The sequence below is a fragment of the Echiichthys vipera genome (assembly GCF_963691815.1).
Source record: "Echiichthys vipera genome assembly, chromosome: 18".
In the NCBI taxonomy this organism is placed as follows: Eukaryota; Metazoa; Chordata; class Actinopteri; order Perciformes; family Trachinidae; genus Echiichthys; species Echiichthys vipera.
The window spans coordinates 5,643,095-5,660,756 of record NC_139843.1 but is presented as its reverse complement, the minus strand read 5'-3'; the positions used below and the strand labels follow the sequence as shown (position 1 = coordinate 5,660,756).

Below are 17,662 nucleotides of genomic sequence, written 5' to 3'. Positions count from 1 at the left end.
CCGGTATAGCAGCAACTCAAACATAAGGCCCTGGGCTCAGAAGCTAGGCAGAAAGGCGACTTCTTGCCAAACACTTTGCTTTTAGGTGGATAGTGATCGGTTTATGACGTGCACACACGGTGCAGCTTATTCCTCAAACGCAAGCGCTGTCAGAAATACTAAATGATTTAAAAGAAAGGATCTTAAAGTAATGACTATGACATGTTTAAAATGTCACCAGGGCTCAAAAAGGCTTTTAAATCACACAAATGTTCATGCATTTTCTGAATTAGTCAGTTTAACAGTTTGCGCACGAGCCAGGGTGAGTGAGTCAGTGGGTTTATGGGTTGACGTGCATCTGGATGTTTATGTATCTAAGCGCGATAACACCAGACCCCTGCGCAGCGAGCTCTGTCACCCGTGGACAGCACACAGTCGGTGCAACATGCATCAGCTGTGGCACGCGGCCGAGCCACTCGGAACGCTCCGACACTTCCAAAACCACAGGACTTACGAGAGCTCGGCACGCTGGACGCCGCGATCGCAAAATACAAAAAAAAAAACAACAACAAATGCACACGACTTCAGAGGCGCTCCTGGAAAAAGTCCTGCTGTGGCAACTCTAAACAAGACTGTTAAAAAAAAAAAAAAAAAAAAAGGGTGAGCTGTTGCAGAAACTGCAGATTATTTCATGTGACTCATCAAAAACCCGTCCAACAAGGAATTGTCGAATAAAATGTCAGAGAAGTGGAACATGGAGTGGAAAATGAAGTGCAGATGGAAACAACAAAGCACAAGAACGAGCTGTTGTTGTGTGATGGACTGTTATTTCTGCGGGCTAATGTCAGGGTAACAATGCTTCCTCCCAGGAAACGAAAACACAGAAATGAAAAGCCGACCGCACAGTAGTGCTTCGGTTTGAATCCGATTGTTTTGACCTTATGAAAGCCGCCAATTAATTTGTACAGACATGATTATTTCCCGTCGTCATTACACACAACTGCAGTGTGTTGCAGTGAGATGTGATGGTATCTTTCTTAAGTCAGAATCCCCGTGGCATTTCCCAGAGATACAATCCCCTGTTGACAGCTGTGCAAGTAACTTTTCCACAGGATATTTGACTGCATCTATCTGCCCCCCCCCACATCTCTCTCTCCTTCCCCCCTCCCCTCCTTTGAGAAAATAGGCCAAAAAAAATTGAGCAACACTGGAGAAAGCGATGCAGGGGGGGAGCCACAAAAACAAACCATCTCTGTTTCTGTTCTGCGATTAGGAGGTGTGTGTGCATGAGCCCGACTGCTGGACTCAAGCGTCGTCTCTTCCAGATGGAGGTTTTATTCTTAGCTGCTGCTGGGCGCGTTGAGTTGGGGGTCTGTGAAATATTTGGGCTCGGTGCCAGATAAGGGGAGTTACATAAGCGGTGTTGATGGTAGAGGAGCCATTGGTATTAAGAAGGCCCTGTCAGCGCCCCTATTATGACAACCAGGGACATGAACACGACATGTCCGCCAGCGTTTGCACCAAACCAGGTGGCGTACACTGTGGCTTATTATGGGGAATGGAGAGTTTGAAGTGTCGTTATGTTACTCTAAAACACATCCAGGGTTGGAGGAACATCCAGACTGTGGTATCTGTTGGGATCTTAAACTAATACACAGAGAAAAGTAGGGCAAGGGAAGAGAAAAATGGATTCACTTGTACCACTAATTCCCTGCAGGGTTGTGTGTTACGGGTTAGAAACTGGGCTTTTTTCCATATCCATGTCTTGAAAACTTGGATCTGCATTCAACATGAAGTTAAGCATATTATTACAACTATGTGTTTGTGCTGGCGCGTCTCCCCCAAATCTTGAACCACAGATCACAAATATGTAGTACTAAAAAGAAGCTGGGCACTGTGGTGTTTACCAAACGTTACTACGAGCAAAAAGAGCTTTTGGTGGGGACTATTTTCAGCCGTGGATTAACATTTGGTGCTCTAGTTAGTATTTATACCGTACGGCAGCAGGACGGTGTATGTGGGATTAACGCTAAATAAACTTCAGTGCCCGTGTTTGTGTGAATGAAGGAGAAGGTCACCCGTTACAACAGCACGGCTCATTTATACGTCTTTAATGGTTTTAAGTAGAAAATTGAGCTCCACAGCCTCAGAGGAACAAGATTTATCAGACAAAGACAATAAATGTTAGAAGGATTCATTCATTCATTCAGAATTTGGCTTCATTTCATGGGATTAGTTGATGATAAGAGAAAAAGATTAGTTATTGCCGGCTTTATCCTTCAAGTTAAAGAAAACGTTCTGAAATATAGTGTTAGCCATTTGAATATGATTTTTTTTAACTGATTTTTTTAGTTATTACAAATGAATCACCCCCAAAATCCCATGAAATATGGAATCCACCTTTATCTCTTATGCATCCAGATTGATTATTCTTTGATTAATAAAGATTTGTGCATGTGCATGTGCATGTGCATGTGCATGTGCATGTGCATGTGCAGGTGAAGTGTTGTCCTGGGTACTAGAACGGAGAGGCTCAGAAATATCTCAGAAATAGAGTCAAAGACGATCTGATTTAATGGGAATCTTAACTTTTAAAACTCTACTGGGTAGGTTTTATTGATGGCTTTGCAACGGCCCAACAGTCCGATTCATTTTTGTCGCTTAGTTCAGTTGCTTAGCTTCCTTGCTTTCACTGGTTGTCAATACAACCTTCAACCCTGAAGGGGTGGCTGTGGCTTGGTGGCAGAGTGGGTCGTCCTCTGTTCGAGAGATTGGTGGTTCGATCCCCATCTCCCCCCGGTCCACATGTCAAAGTGTCCTTGGGCAATACACTGAACCCTGAATTGCTCCCCGTGCTGCGCATGGGTGTGTAAATGTGGTGTGAATGGTTAGATTAGATGGTCTGTAGATGTCCACTGCCATCAGTGTGAATGTCAGTGTGAATGGGTGAATGTGACAAACACTGTGAAGCGCCTTGAGTAGTCAGATGACTAGAAAGGCGCTGTATAAGTACAAGTCCATTTACCAACCCTAATTAGAATATAATAGATTAAATACTTTATTGATCCCAGGCTGGGAAATTGCAGATAATTCAGAAGAGAAACGGCTGCCGTCAAAGCTTTGAATATATCTGATTTACAGGACAACGCTGAGTAGAGACCCTAGAAAAGCAGCTTCTAATAGATGAACTGTTTTGAGTCAAAGCAGACGAAAACCAAAATATGTCACAGAACAAGTCATAACTTTTGGTGCATTCCAGAAATGTGCCTCTGCATATTTTCTCCATCTACCTTGACCTCAGTTTGCAACCTTCCCTTCTTCTTCCTGTCATTAACTCATCATTGAAAGTGCTGTTTAACAGGCAGTAACTCCCCTGTGTTACAGATGCTGACAGTGAGGAGCCCTGCAGATATAGACCAGAGATCACAGGTATTCTGATGACAGAGTAGGCAGGAGATAACCAGCAAAGGGGGGGGCGGGCGATGACTGACTCGCCAAGATCTGGGATTGAGGTCAAAGGCAAAGAGAGGAAAAAATAAAAAACCTCTGACCTCATGCCTCTCAGACGGACATACCCGTCTTGACTGGCATACGCTTTGTATAAACACGCACGTAGGCACTTACACTGGTGCAGTGTTGCAGTTGGATGTTTACAGGTGAGAACTGAAGCTGCAGTGTGCTCCTTCCAAGGAAAACCTGACGTATTCTGTAAATGGAGCGGGCAGAGGGAGGTGAGCCATTAATCTCATCAGGATTGAGGATTCAAAACCAGCCTCTGACTGCCGCTCTCACACCGACAACCTGGCCTGACTTGTGGCGCCCGGCTAATTACCTGCACAAGTCAGAGAGACCCACAGTCGATGCAGGATTACACCATCTGGAGACGCACCCATCCACTGTCCTGCACTTCCAGATGCACACTATCGAATAAGTGGAAGAACAACAACGCTGCTTCCTAACCTGACTGAAGACAAACCAGATGCTTTTAAATCACGCATAGTAATTTTCATCAAGTAATAAAAAGGTGAGGCCGCGGGTCTGTTTGTGTTGGACCTCGACTACAGGAAGTGGTAAGCGGTTGCTATGGTTATCTGTATTAGGAACACAGTGCGGCCGGAATGAGTCCTAAAACCAGGAAATTAGTTTTTTGCATGTCCGGTTCCCTCGTCCGGATGTCATTTGGGTGTTTTGAAAGGGTTTTTGGTTCGATTCCCTAAAAAAGGTCTGTGGTTAACACACACTTAAGAGATTTGAAGGTTTTATTCTACGAGATAAAATACGTCACTCGCCCCACTCGTGTATTTGGAAGCTTGTACGCGGCAGACGCTAACAAGTGGCTAAATTAGACTACAAACGTCGTACAAGAGAAATCAGTTGGGATCTAGTTGTCGGTGTAAAAATAAACTCTTATATTTACTCTTGTGCAGAAACTTTTATTCACCACAGAGCTTATTTTTTCTGCAAAAGCCTAAAATCCAATGGGAAAATTCCCTTTACCTTTTGTCGAGGTAACCGGGGCGAAGCTAACGTCCGGATTTCTATCCAGATCTGGTAAAAAACAGAGGCCGAAACTACATTACGGCAATATTTACGGTGCTTTATGCTCTGATCCTGGTCCCCTAAAGTTCCCAATGAAATGACAAAATACTTATTTTGATAAAGACTATTTATTGATTGAATTACAAGGAAACAGGCTACATGTTGAGATATAAAATCACCTATATTGGAATAGAACATGGGTGTCAAAGTCTTTGAATATTGAATAAGATTGAATGATCTTGGCCTCCGGGATGATATTTGATTAGTATTAGAACCGGCCCGCACGCCACAGCCGCCTGCTGGTGTCTTTCACGCACCAAAACTACATTAGCCACAATGCAACTGTAGCCCGCAAACTCTCTGCAGCGCTGCAAGTGGGCCGCCCCGTCTTCATTATTCATCAGCATTCAGGGCAGATGTCAACGTTCAGCACCCCCCCCCCTCCCCCAATAACGGCTAAAGGGAAGGTGGACGATGAGAACAGGGTGTTTGAAGCTCGGTGGGAGGCAGAGCACATGTTCACAGAGGTAAAAGGCAAAGCTGTGCGTCTTTATCTTGATATTAAGGAACACATTTTATTTTTGAAGGACATTTTCTTTTTTGCTGTTTGCCTGTTGAAAATGTTTTCCTTGAAATAACTAAAGTCATAAGAAAATCTTGCTTTATTCATTTAATATACAGGACACAGATGTGTTTTCTCTTTGGAGGAAGTTTGTTTTTGTCTGTGAGCCTGTTGAAAAATGTTTTCACCTGAAATTACTGCTGGAGCCGTACAAAAATATGGGATTATTCATTTAATTATTAAATAAAATACGGTACACTGTGTTAGGTCTTTGTTCAATAGGTGATATGCAATCATTTTAATATGTTTTAATAAAGGAGGGAACTGGATCTAAAACATCTGTATGCACGCTCAACTTTAAAAACTTTTTGCATTTCAATATGTGGAGTGAAACTGTGGAACAGACTAGCGAAGAAGCTCAGACGACGTCCAACCATGAGCAAATTCAAACAACAGTACAAACGGACGGTGTTTACAAGGTACAGGGAAGAAGAGGGGTGTGACAAACACTAGGGTTCTCACTTTTTGCCATACTTGTCATTTATTTATTTATACACAAGTGGTTATTGTTTGTTTGTTGGAATTGTTGGTTTTGTTGAGCGTATTAAGATGAAAAAATAAATAAATACATTAAAAAAAAAAAGTAAAATAAATAAATAAAAGAAACAGGATACACAGGAAGTAAGAAAACCTATAGTATAGAAACTAAGTGGAGAAGGGGTAGGAATTAATAAGCTTATGCTTCTTCCTGCTCCTTTTCAAACATACAAGTGTTTTTTAATGACTCGTGTTTCAAGTGTAATTTATTCATTTTTTTTCATATGTTTGAAATAAAGCATTCATTCATTCATTCATTCATTCATTCATAAACATTGAACCAGCCCTCGGCTTGTAGAAAATTATTTTTTTGGGCCCTCTGATGTATGTGACTTTGACATCCCTGGCGTAGAAGATTTCAAATACAAGGTTGTGCAGTCTGCGTCGTCTCAGAGAGTATTGCATCACCTTGTTTGAGAAGATTGACTTTTTTCGAGAGCCGGGAGTTCTTATGTGTGTTCAGTGTGTTTACTCAGTTATTCTCAACATCTCTTGACCTGTCTGGCGTTTGCTTTTAGCGACTCGGCTGAAACCTCAGTTAACGACTCTGCACTTATACTACAGACCTTTTAAAGACCTCTCCTTTTAAACAATCCTCGTGCCTTATCCAACTGAGATTTGTGTGGTGCTTTTACAGTAACTGGTAACATTTCCTTTGCACGCTCGCCACCTGATCCACGACATCCCTTCACGTCTATAAGCGCCGTGTCATCGTGTTTTGTTGCGCTTTTGACATGGCAGCTTGTGATAATGGAAATGACAAAGACTTATTCAACTGTTGTTTATAGGTGTCCGTTAAATGCTTGAATTGTAAACAGGGATGGGAAATATTGAGGGAGTTACCCAGGCTTAAACAATGACCCCTTTGTGACTTAACACTGAACTTGCGTGGTGCGCGCATGCAGTTCGAGGACCAGTTTGACCCGTGAGAGCTTTACCGCTCACCTCAGGTCAACATTCATGCTCCAATCTGACCAAATAACCCTGCAGGGGAAGGAAGCTTTGAAATGCTGGAAGGGAGAGTACGCGGACGGTCGTCTCAGCGTAATGGTGTGATAGGAACAAACACTTTGTCCTCTTCAGCAAACCCAGTGCACCGCAGAGAGATCACAAGATTTCCAGAGGGTGTCTGAACAGTGTTGTCCTCAAAAATACAGCACAGTTCGTTGTAAGTCTTTAAATGAAAAAATTCAAAAGCACAAAAATCCCCAAAATGTTAACGCAATTTTCACCAGCTTGCACACGGCGGCGCTTGTTCGTTCCTTTACTCTGCTTTTACGACGGATGTGAGACGGCGTCTTAATGAAGCAGCTGTGTGAGAATTCAATAAACAAGCAATGTGTCACATGAGGTCCTTCCATAAATAAACTCCATATATTTAGCTCGGTTTCCTCATCCTGCACACCCAGCGGCCAGTATTGAAACTTGGTGCAGCGGCTCAGCGGACACAACAGCCTGTCATGCCTCGTCACGGTTACGTCCTCTGCTGCTATAAAGAGCCGCGGCGAACCTGGTGGCTCTTAAACCTGATTAAACTGAGTCAAGCGGCCAGGAAACGAAACCTTTCTTATCACTCACTGACGGATACACGTCAACCCTTTCTGTTCTGGAGCCACATTTATCGAAGGAGTCTATAAAAATGATTCATCTTCCACTGTTTGAGTTCGTTTAATGTCACAGGCCTCCTAAGAATCAGCTTCTGCTTCACAATGCCTTTATTGGCACTCAGATATCATCTCATCCTCGATGTTAGCGGAAGGAACGCCACGGACTCCCGATCTGATTAGACGAATTACCTCGGGCATAATCATTTTAAAGTGTTTATCATCCAGGCTACCGTTACTACGGACGACAGGCCTCAACAAGTTCACGACGGTAAAGATCTGACAGCTTTTAAAAGGTATATCCCTCCTGGGTGGATTCCTTGGCTTAGATCCTCTGGCGCCAGTGACAGCTTTAATACGTCCTTGTTTTTTATGGTTCCCAGACGACTTGGGTGTAAAGTAAGGTCTTGCCAAACAAGAAAAACCAAATACAGACGATCTAGGTCAATGGTTTCCACGCTTTTTGCCTTGTACACGGTTAAATACCAACAGTTTTGTGTCTGAAGAACTCACTATTTTTGCAAGAATGAGGAACAATGTATATTTGTGGAGGAAATAATGGACTGAAACCACTTTATAAATGTTTCTTTAAGCTGTAACTAATGGTTTTATTGTTGGTTAATATAACGTTTACTAATACTATTGATCATTTAACCATCATATAAACAATGTTTGCGTCACCAGGTTGAGAAAAAATGGAAATAATGCTTGTGTGTGTTTCTCACATTCAAGAAAGCCATCAGATCTGAAGATGCTGATGTTATTAAATCAAATCAAATCAAATCAACCTTTATTTATATGGCGCTTTTCATACAGAAAAGTATCGCAAAGTGCCTCACAGAGATGTTATTAAGTCATCGATAAAGATAAAAACATATTTTCCTAATGAGGACAAAGCAAGTAATGGTAAATGGTAAATGGACTTGTACTTTCGCCTTTCTAGTCTTCTGACTACTCAAGGTGCTTTCACAGTGTTTGTCGCATTCACCCGTTCACACAGACATTCACACTGATGGCAGTGGACATCTACAGACCATCTAATCTGACCATTCACACCACATTTACACACCCATGCGCAGCACGGGGAGAAATTTGGGGTTCAGTGTCTTGCCCAAGGACACTTCGACATGTGGACCGGGGAAGATCAAACCACCAATCTCTCGAACAGAGGATGACCCACCCTGCCACTGAGCCACAGTCGCCCCAAGTGTCGTCATCAAACAAAGGGACTTTTTCAAAACCAGGACACAGGGGCTGAACGATTATGGCCAAAATGAAATCCAGACCACTGATCTTTTGAGGATTCATTGATTTTAGGGCCAAAACATCTTTATTGCTTTACTTTCACATTCAAATAAAGAGCTCTGCTTTCACTCCGACGCTGTGCTACATTAAAATATATCAAAATAAAACTTAGAATAAAGTTCTTCTTGAATTCAGCGCATCTCCTCGAAGCATTACGCACATAAAAACGTACGCAAAAGGGACAATTCTCCTCCTCCTGCTCCAGACGTTTGATTTTTGCTTTGCATGTCTACTCTCTGTCGTATCCTGCTCTTCTTTGGACTGCAGCTGCAACATTCAGGGAAGTTTTTCACAGGCTGCTGCTGCTGCAGGGTGAACACACAGCGGCATGTCAGCTCCCCCCTGGTGCCTGGCTGTTAGTTTAGGAAGTGCTCGGTTTGATATGCAGCAGTAGTTCTCTATAAACGGAGCATGCTTTTTAAACCTCTGTCACTCATGTTCATTTATAGTGATTGTGATTAATATTTAAACAATTGTGCATCCCTAGCTGGCAACCCAAAGGATGTTCTTATGATTGATTTCAATCTGTAAGTTATGAATCCATCATTAATAAAGGCGTTAGCTACCTCTTTATATACATTTTATTGAGGATTTAGCATCAGAAATAGTTTATTTTCTTCTTTTACTTTGTTGGTAATGCGCATTTTATTAATTCAGTCCTTGAAACGTACTAAATCTTGACCCCTGGTTGGGAGGAACTGGTCTGGACGTCACTAAAGCTGTCCCCGTTTGATCCGTCCTGATGCAGAAAGCTCCACGCATCTGGTCCCCCCCCCGGCAGGACAATATACGCTAAGCTTCGCTTGGAACAGAGATATGAACAGGATATGACCTAAGGCTCAGCAACATCCAGCAAGCAGAGACCGTGCTTTCACCTCAGGGCGGTTTTGTCTTTTTTAATATTGCTTTTTATAAAGCTGATAAAAGTCCTCGAATATCACTTGAAATGCCACGCATTCTTTTTTCCCCGTCCTTATCGCAAATATATTTGTTTTCGTGAAGATGTTCTTGTATAAAAAGGGAACACGTTGGAACTGTATTCCTGGTAACTATGGTTTATTTTGTGTTCCTCTGTGGCTGCAGCAGGGGTGCATCTGCATCGTGTTACACTGACAAACAAGTGATGTGATATCAAGTGCCGTCGGCAACCAGGACCGGATATAGTTTAGGGAGTGTTGGCGTGCAGAGCGGTGGCCTTGTCACAGGAAGGCAACAAGGTGAAAGATTTATGAATCCTCGACTGGCTGCTCAACTCTGTCAGAAGCTCAGATAAACGTGAACTAAGACAGCCCAGTTGAAGTCTGGTTGGACTACCTGTTGACTGAGAAAACACATTACAGTGTTTGTTGATGGGTAATGCAACGTGCCGGGCCCCAAACACGCAGAGCCATTACTGTACACCAATGGGCGATTCATCCCAGGACTCACATGGCAACTCAGAGCACATTTACACCTCTGACACCTCCTTCCTGCACGCTCCGACACACATGGTCACTTCAGAAATGACCAGAGGTGACCCCGCGGAGCAGTCTTTTCCTTTACCAACTATGGCCTCAGAGCCCCAACAGCTATTAAAGCTCGAGGTCTTTGGTTTGTTTAGGAAGCAGGACTCAGGCTCTCTCCGGGGCCCAAACCTGCAGGGTGAGCACATGTTTTCCTGTAAAGGAACGGTCGTTCAGTCACACACTGTCAAAGCTAGAAACACTGTGGAGGGAAGAGGTTTTTCCACAGCGTAGAACTGGTGAAATCTTTGGTTGTGCAGAAACAACGGGTCGATTACTAGATGAATAAATTGACAGAGACCGTTTTTTTTAACCAATGAATCATTCAAATCGTTAATCAGACATGTTTGGGTTCTGGACTTGTTCTGATGTTCATTTGTAGACAGTTTAATCGATGAGTCGATCAATTAGGCAGCAGATGTAATGAAAAGTGAAAATGCTTGACAGTTGCGGACTCATCGTCAACCCTAAATGGTGGCCCTAGATATGATTAGACTAATATTAGTCCAATAACGTCCAAATGTTCACTTTGGCGACCGAAAGCATAACAATGTCTTTTTATTTAGGGACAAATTCTCTCAATGTGACTGCCGGAACAACCAACATCTACAAATCGAGCCATCAGAATATGCCGTGAAATGAAACAAGACGCAGGGATTGACCCGAGATTGCAAGGATTCATTTAAAATGTATATTTATTCCTTAATTTATAGGTTTATTCCGCGTAGAGGGTGCACATTTTTAAAAGCTAGACATGCGTCAGACTTAAAATAAGAAAAAAAACGTATTAAAGTACTGCATGAGCATTTAAAGCTATAATACAATATAGAATATAATAAAAAATCAATATGAATGTATAGTAAAGAAGGTATAAGGCGGTACGTAAATAAACATTAAGTTATTATTGTTCTATCTGACACAGATTGCAACCAGGATCTTTTTAGGCTCATCTTGTAACAAACCTGTAGATTAACTGTGTGCTGAGGCATTAAAGTGTGTTAGGAATCGTCTTTACGCAGAATAGTTTTGATATGCACCGATAGACAGAGCGATAAGAGCTAATCTGAGAGTGACAGCGCAGATATTCAAGGCATAAATCTGATAGATGTACTGTAGATATTGTATTTGTGCTCGTGTACAAAGACAGAGCGAAGTGATAAGTGTAAGCACAAGAGATTCTTCTGGAGGAATGGATATCGATGTTATCTTTAAAGGATAAGCCTGGTGTCAAAAAATAAGCACGGAGCATAAAACATGAAACGCGAAGCAGAGCCAGCGGTTGTATAATATGTGTGGGTCACCAGAATACTTACTGGAAAACTTTAAACCATCTCTTCACACGGAGAATTGATCCACAGTACAGAAGGATCCCAATAAAAAGCAGTGACTCAGCAGAGACGGAGGCGTTTGTCAGCACCGCACTCGCTCTTTACATCTGGAAGATGGAGAAGTTTATAATCTTATACGTTTTTTCCACTTTGTGTTCCCAGTTTGTGGCTTTTAGTTACTCGATTAAAAGCTTTTCCTTCATTATTATGACAGGCGTCAAGTGAGGCTTATGATCATTTAAGTCGGTATTATCTTTAAATACCCTCTACTTTCATTTCACTGAATATTCTTGATGTTTGTTGAGGTCTTAAACATCATAGAAAAACAAACAGAAAGTCAGATTACGGTGTTTGTATGTAGCCTGAACACTGGCGTATCTACGACTCCATTAATCAAATATTACATAAGCTATTGTCAGCGCATTATTGGATTAATATGGACAGACTTCGCAGACAACTACGGTTAAATACGATAAAATAAGGTAAATACACCACTAACTAGGAGTCCTATCTCACAGTGTGTGAGTTTTCATAGTCAGGAACTCATTTTTCCGATTATTCTGCCACCGCATGAATGCAGCACAGATGCCCTAAGTATCTCGCAACGTTAACAAAAGTGAAAAAATAACCTGTTTATCCACCCCGTGAGTCAGATCCAAAATTTAATGTCTGCTTCCTTCGCCCATGCTACACCCTTACACCAAGTTTCGTGAAAATTGGGCGCCAAATTATTTTTGTTTTCCTGCTAATAAACAAACAAACAGAGCAGCACACACGATCTCCTGGGCGCAGGTGCTGCATCATTGAAACACATGTAGTACTAAGTTAAATATACTAATGAACTAAAACGTAAGACTACAGCAACACTTCCTCTTTAATGCTTTGACACCTGAAGGCCTCTAAGTGTCGTTCTCTTACATTCAAAGAGCATCGGACAAGGGCTGCAGTACTCTATGAAAAGATTTAGGCAGAGGAGTCGGTCTGGTTTCTGTTCGTAGTCCCAGTAGTATTGAACAATAATGTTTGAGCGTGCTTTGGTTGCATGCAGGTTAACAGTCGGTGTGGAGAGCAAAGGAGGTGGAACGCGTCGGAAATGCAATCATGGAACCCGTCGGCTATGACCTGACACAGATTTACCTTTTCATTAGCTTTTTGTTATTGTTTATATGCATTAATCTGTTTATAGAGACGCCATCTCTTAGCTCAAACTCTCACCCTGACTGCTGCTCGGAACAGGAAGTCTTGGCACGGATATCTGCTTGCACCAGAAAGCCCGAAATATTAGCCGTTGCCCCAGAGGCTATGTGTCTCTGGGGCAACGGTTGTTGCTTGTTGATGTTTCTTTCCAATTCTTTAAATGTTTTATGTAAACTTTTATTACCTTGTTGTTCTCCGGCACGAACCCAAAACTTGTGTCCTGTCTGTCTGTATTAGTGTTTAAACAACTACAAGACAACAATTTAATATTCAAATAACAATATTTTGTCATTTGTCATGCAAAAATAACTGATTCCACCTTCTCAAAATGTAAAGAATGAACGCATTTCCAATTCTTCTAGGTTTCAATGCGTCTCGCTTCAGGTTCTCTTACACTTTTTGAGTATGAGACAACTTTGTACCATCCAAACATCCATTTTCTTTACAGCGCTGGGCCCCTACTGCATGGATTAGGTAAGAGGCAGGGTACAATCACCGGTCTATCACATAAGAAAACACACATCTACGCTCGCCCTCACACCTACGAACGATTTAGTTTTCAACACAAACACACAAACACACCGAGGCCTCCTGACATAATGCCGCCCTGCTTGTACCCACACTATCCACCCTAAATAAGACACTTACATGCTATCAACAGCGGCCAATGAGACACTGTTATCTAGCTTCACTGACTGCATACTGCATGATATGCACAGGCTGTATCTTGCAGGGCAATCACAAAATAAGTGCACATTTAGTACAGTACATGTTTCATAGGTGGCACAGTGCGGCCCGTTCCTCAGGACCGCGCAGCGCTAAAAGCAAACAAGCAGCCTTCACGTCAAAAGTGACGCGCCGCCGCGTGTAAGTCACTTCACTTTCTCCTCGGAGAACACTGGCAGGCCCTGATAAGCTGGATCTCGCCGCACCGTGGGCCCCGCGAGGAGAGACAGTGTTGATGTTGGCTCCGGCAGAACTGATAGGAACCTCCACAGCTTGCGTTATGTCACTGAACACTGGCCACATTCAGATAAAAGGTTACACAGCCAGGCTCGTATGAGGCCCGGGCGGGCTTGAGGAGAGAGGCAACAGAAACTGCATTTATGCTTTGTTTGAGCTCATAAACCTTTTAATGCAAGATGTTAATAAGGTTTTACAGCTTTTATGTAATCCAGCGCGGTTATACGAGCTTTAAAACCGAGCGAAAACATAAACAGAGCAGCTTCCAGCTCTTTAACCCGTGAGCCCACAGTAATGGCTCCAGCTCTTACTACAGCAGGGGCGATGCAAATCCTCCACCGTCACGCCTCCGCCTTTCATTTTGTCCTCAGGTAACTCGGCTTCCTTGAGACTAATGACTTTTCAAACATGCAGAGTTGAGCTTAAGCTAACAATTCCTTTTAATAGGGATAATTATGTCAATTACTTTCCGCTTTTCTTTGTGATTCCTCCATAGTTTAGTCTATAAAATGCTCCTGGAGCCTCAGATCACAGCTTTACATTGTTTGTTTTTGTCCTAAGTACGATGCAAAGTCCAAAAATGATCAACACTTATTACAATAACAAATAAAAACAACGTAAAATGATCATTATTTAAGAAGCTGGAGCTACTTTGACATGTTTGCTTAATAATTAACTAAATAATCAGTTGTCACAATTGGATTCATTTGATTTTCTACCATTAGTCATCAATTAAATTAGTAATTTGGTAGAATTTTGTAATTAAAGAAGTTATCTATTATCTGCAATGAAAATTTGTTTTCATCTACGCGGTCCCTGTCAAATAAATAAATAAAATACATAAAAAATAAAACCCTGTTTCAGGCCTTAAACAACACAATCTTATAATATATCCTCCAACTTTAAAACTGTGAAATGCACCGATTCTTTACATGAAGAGAATCTGTGAATATTTTGCTTTTTGTTTGAGAAATGACTGAAATGATTAATCGTTTATTAAATTGTCGTGTCTTTAAGTTGTTAAAGAGCTAAAAGACACAAACTGCGACACAATGATTGGGATAGCTGCGTATCTTTTAAAAAAAAACTTTCAAAATTTAACAAAAGAAGCTTTTTGACATTATGGTAAATACCATTTTTTGCCATTTGTAAAAACAAAACAGTAGAATCTGTTCCAGCAGAGCCGTGCTCGCTGTTATGCTAAGCTAAGCTAACCGAGTGCTAGCTGCAGCTTCATATTTACTTCAGACGGACGTGAAAGTTTACCGAACTCTCGACAAGACAGCGGAATAAAAATGATATTTTACCAGAATATCAAAACGATTTCAGCTACAACAGAACTATAAGAAAATAAAAAACAATCTAAAATGGTCAAAATGATGATTTAAACTACTGTATCTGAATAAAAAGATGAAAAGAAGGGTAGAAAAACTGTCTCTGTGTCTGGATCTACGCTCCCATGTATTGGCTAACTGGTCTTTTTTTAAACGCATTGAGCACGGCCCTCATAAACACCGATAGCGCTGAAGATACAGGCGGCGGTGGCCAACTAGAGCATGATGAAGCGCTTTATACGGAGCGTGATGGACGAATAGGTGCTGGTTTGAGTGTGAAAGTGTCCGAGCGTCTGCTGCAGGCTGGAGGAAACTGCCCTTGAATAAGATCAGGTATTGTGCAACCAGTGCCCTTTAAAAAGGATATGTGCTACGCTGAACTCATTCCTATCAGTTACTAAGTAGATCACCGTGCTGAGCTGTGAGTCGTGCTGGACAGAAGCTTCATGAGTTCATATTTACTGCAGGTTTGTGCCCAAAGACACAGCCGCAGCAACAACACAACTAAGTGTACATCGAATGGGATTGGGAAGGCACCGCACAATGGCTCATCCATTATTTATCACCTCTACGTTTCCTTCAAAGCCCAGTTTATGTTGCCTTTATGGCACCTGTGTGAGCCTGTGTGAGCCTGTGTGAGCCTGTGTGAGCCTGTGGGGGGGAGGGTTGCTAGGTAGCTGCCACCCGCTGGGACCTCTCTTCTTTTTTAGAAACAGCTCTAAACGTCCAGTTATGCATCAGTAAAGCTCTGAAGTTCTTAGTTTCATTATTTCACAACTGTTTCTTCATTGCTGTAAAGTGAGCGAGACTTACATGCTATTTTATTTAATTTTATTCTATTTACCGAGAGCGTATCTATGTTCCCGTGGGTCCTTAGTCCCCCCGGCTCAATATCCTTTTAATATGACTGAAGGAAACCTTTCATGTCACAAGTTCCTATGGAGGTTGAACTCCTTGAAGCGTACGCTCCAAATACGAATCTCTCTTAACTTAAGACGTAAATATCTCCACAGTGGCCGCACGTTTTTTTAGCATTCAAACTGCATTTGAAACGTTCATCTCCCTTTGTTCTTTTGCAATTTGAACTGCAAAGCTATCACGGTGCAGACTCAGCTTCAGTAAACAGGGCGTCCACTCTACCGGGTGTGCGGGCGCACCAGATCTGCTTATTCTTTAATAGCCTTTTCCGATACCATTGAATGTGGATACGGTTTTGAAACATGTGGCATTGTGAAGCACCGGTACTTTTGACAACCTTACGTCAGACAGTGAACTGAAGCCGTCGTCTATGCTCTCATCAAAGCCACCAGACAAAAGCGGTAATTTCATTTGAGTTGCTGATCCGTTTCCCGATCAGTTAATTTGTGGTCAGTTGTTATCGTGTGACTTCGGCGAATACCAGCGGCTAATTTAGGCTACGGACAATAGCAACTACCTTGGTGCAGTATGTGCAAATAATGAACATTATCATTTATTAATCAAAATCAAATTAAATTACATGTACATGTGTCAGTACCTTTCGTATTGCCAAACTAAATGACCTTTTTATAAACGTCATAGCTCACTTCCGGCCGTGCGTGTTGTGATTACATCACAGCTGAGGGACGTTCAGCCCGATGCAAAGCAGATGCCTATCACGGGCTATTGCTTCATTGTATTGTAATCTTAATGTTATAGTTGTTAGAGTTCATGAGCAGTTTATGTCCTATATTTCACACTGTCCTGGCTGCGCTTTGGTGTCACGGAAGCCTCTAAATGTATTATTTACTTTTTGTTTGCTAGCATAAAAAGGTTGTTGTGGACCCCGCCCAGGCAGACCTGTGTTCACTGTAACAACACTGACTGCACGCAGGAGAACCCCTTTGAGAGCCAGTGTAAAACAATATCACCCATTAAATATAAGTGTGAATCAGGGAAAGCAGATGCCGTTTGAACCCCCTTTACATTCTGAGCAGCTGGTCTGAACTTCCTGCAGATTACGGCTCTGGCTCTGTAACACATAGTTAAAACAGCTTATGGCATTTCTACCTGACGGGTAATGACGCACCTTCAGCTGCTGCTCCGTCAACATTACAGAGGTGATTGTGTTTAGCCACCAACAGCCAGCTTTTGTGTTCATTTGAGCAATCAGGGGCACACGGGGAGGTGACTCCTGTTAAGAAATGCGGCTGCGGCTGAGTCCGTGTCTTTGAGGTTAACTTATCACAACGGAAACCATATCAACAATGGCCACCTTTAAGCTTATTAGGAGCGATTAAGGAGCTTAACTGGGCTCATGTCTCAAGTCAAGAGATGAAATAGCTTGCATGTTTCCAATACGGCCCCCCGGCCAAAGAACCGCAACACAACATGCCGCAAATGTCACTCCACAAAAGCAAAAGGAATGTTTTTGAAAGTCACACAACACACGCACTGACGGGACCCCCCACTTGTGTTTGACTTGAGGGTATAAAGCGGTTGTGACATCGCAGGTAAAAAAACATTTGTGCCTCTTTAAAGCCGAGGAGGGACTCTCTTTCCATCTTCCCCACACAGACACCTGTTGTGTGAACTGACAGGCAGGAGCCCTCACCTGCCGGCGCTGAAGCTTTGAGCCCCGGGGGGAAGATTCACTTCACTATCTGTGGAGAGACAGCTTAAACACGAGACAAAGACGACCTCTGTGCATTGTTTACAGAGCAAAGCGAGGTTCTTTCATGTGCAGCAACGACTGGAAACAACTTCCAATATCTTTAAGATCACACTGGAGAGA

At 42.4% G+C, this 17,662-nt stretch overlaps 1 protein-coding gene across 2 annotated transcripts in view; it reads right to left on the bottom strand.

Annotated features, from left to right (window-relative positions):
• The window catches only part of wnk4a (WNK lysine deficient protein kinase 4a), a 54,429-nt gene that overhangs the window by 34,767 nt on the left and 2,000 nt on the right, over window positions 1-17,662 (bottom strand). The gene's annotated exons all lie outside the window — the stretch shown is intronic.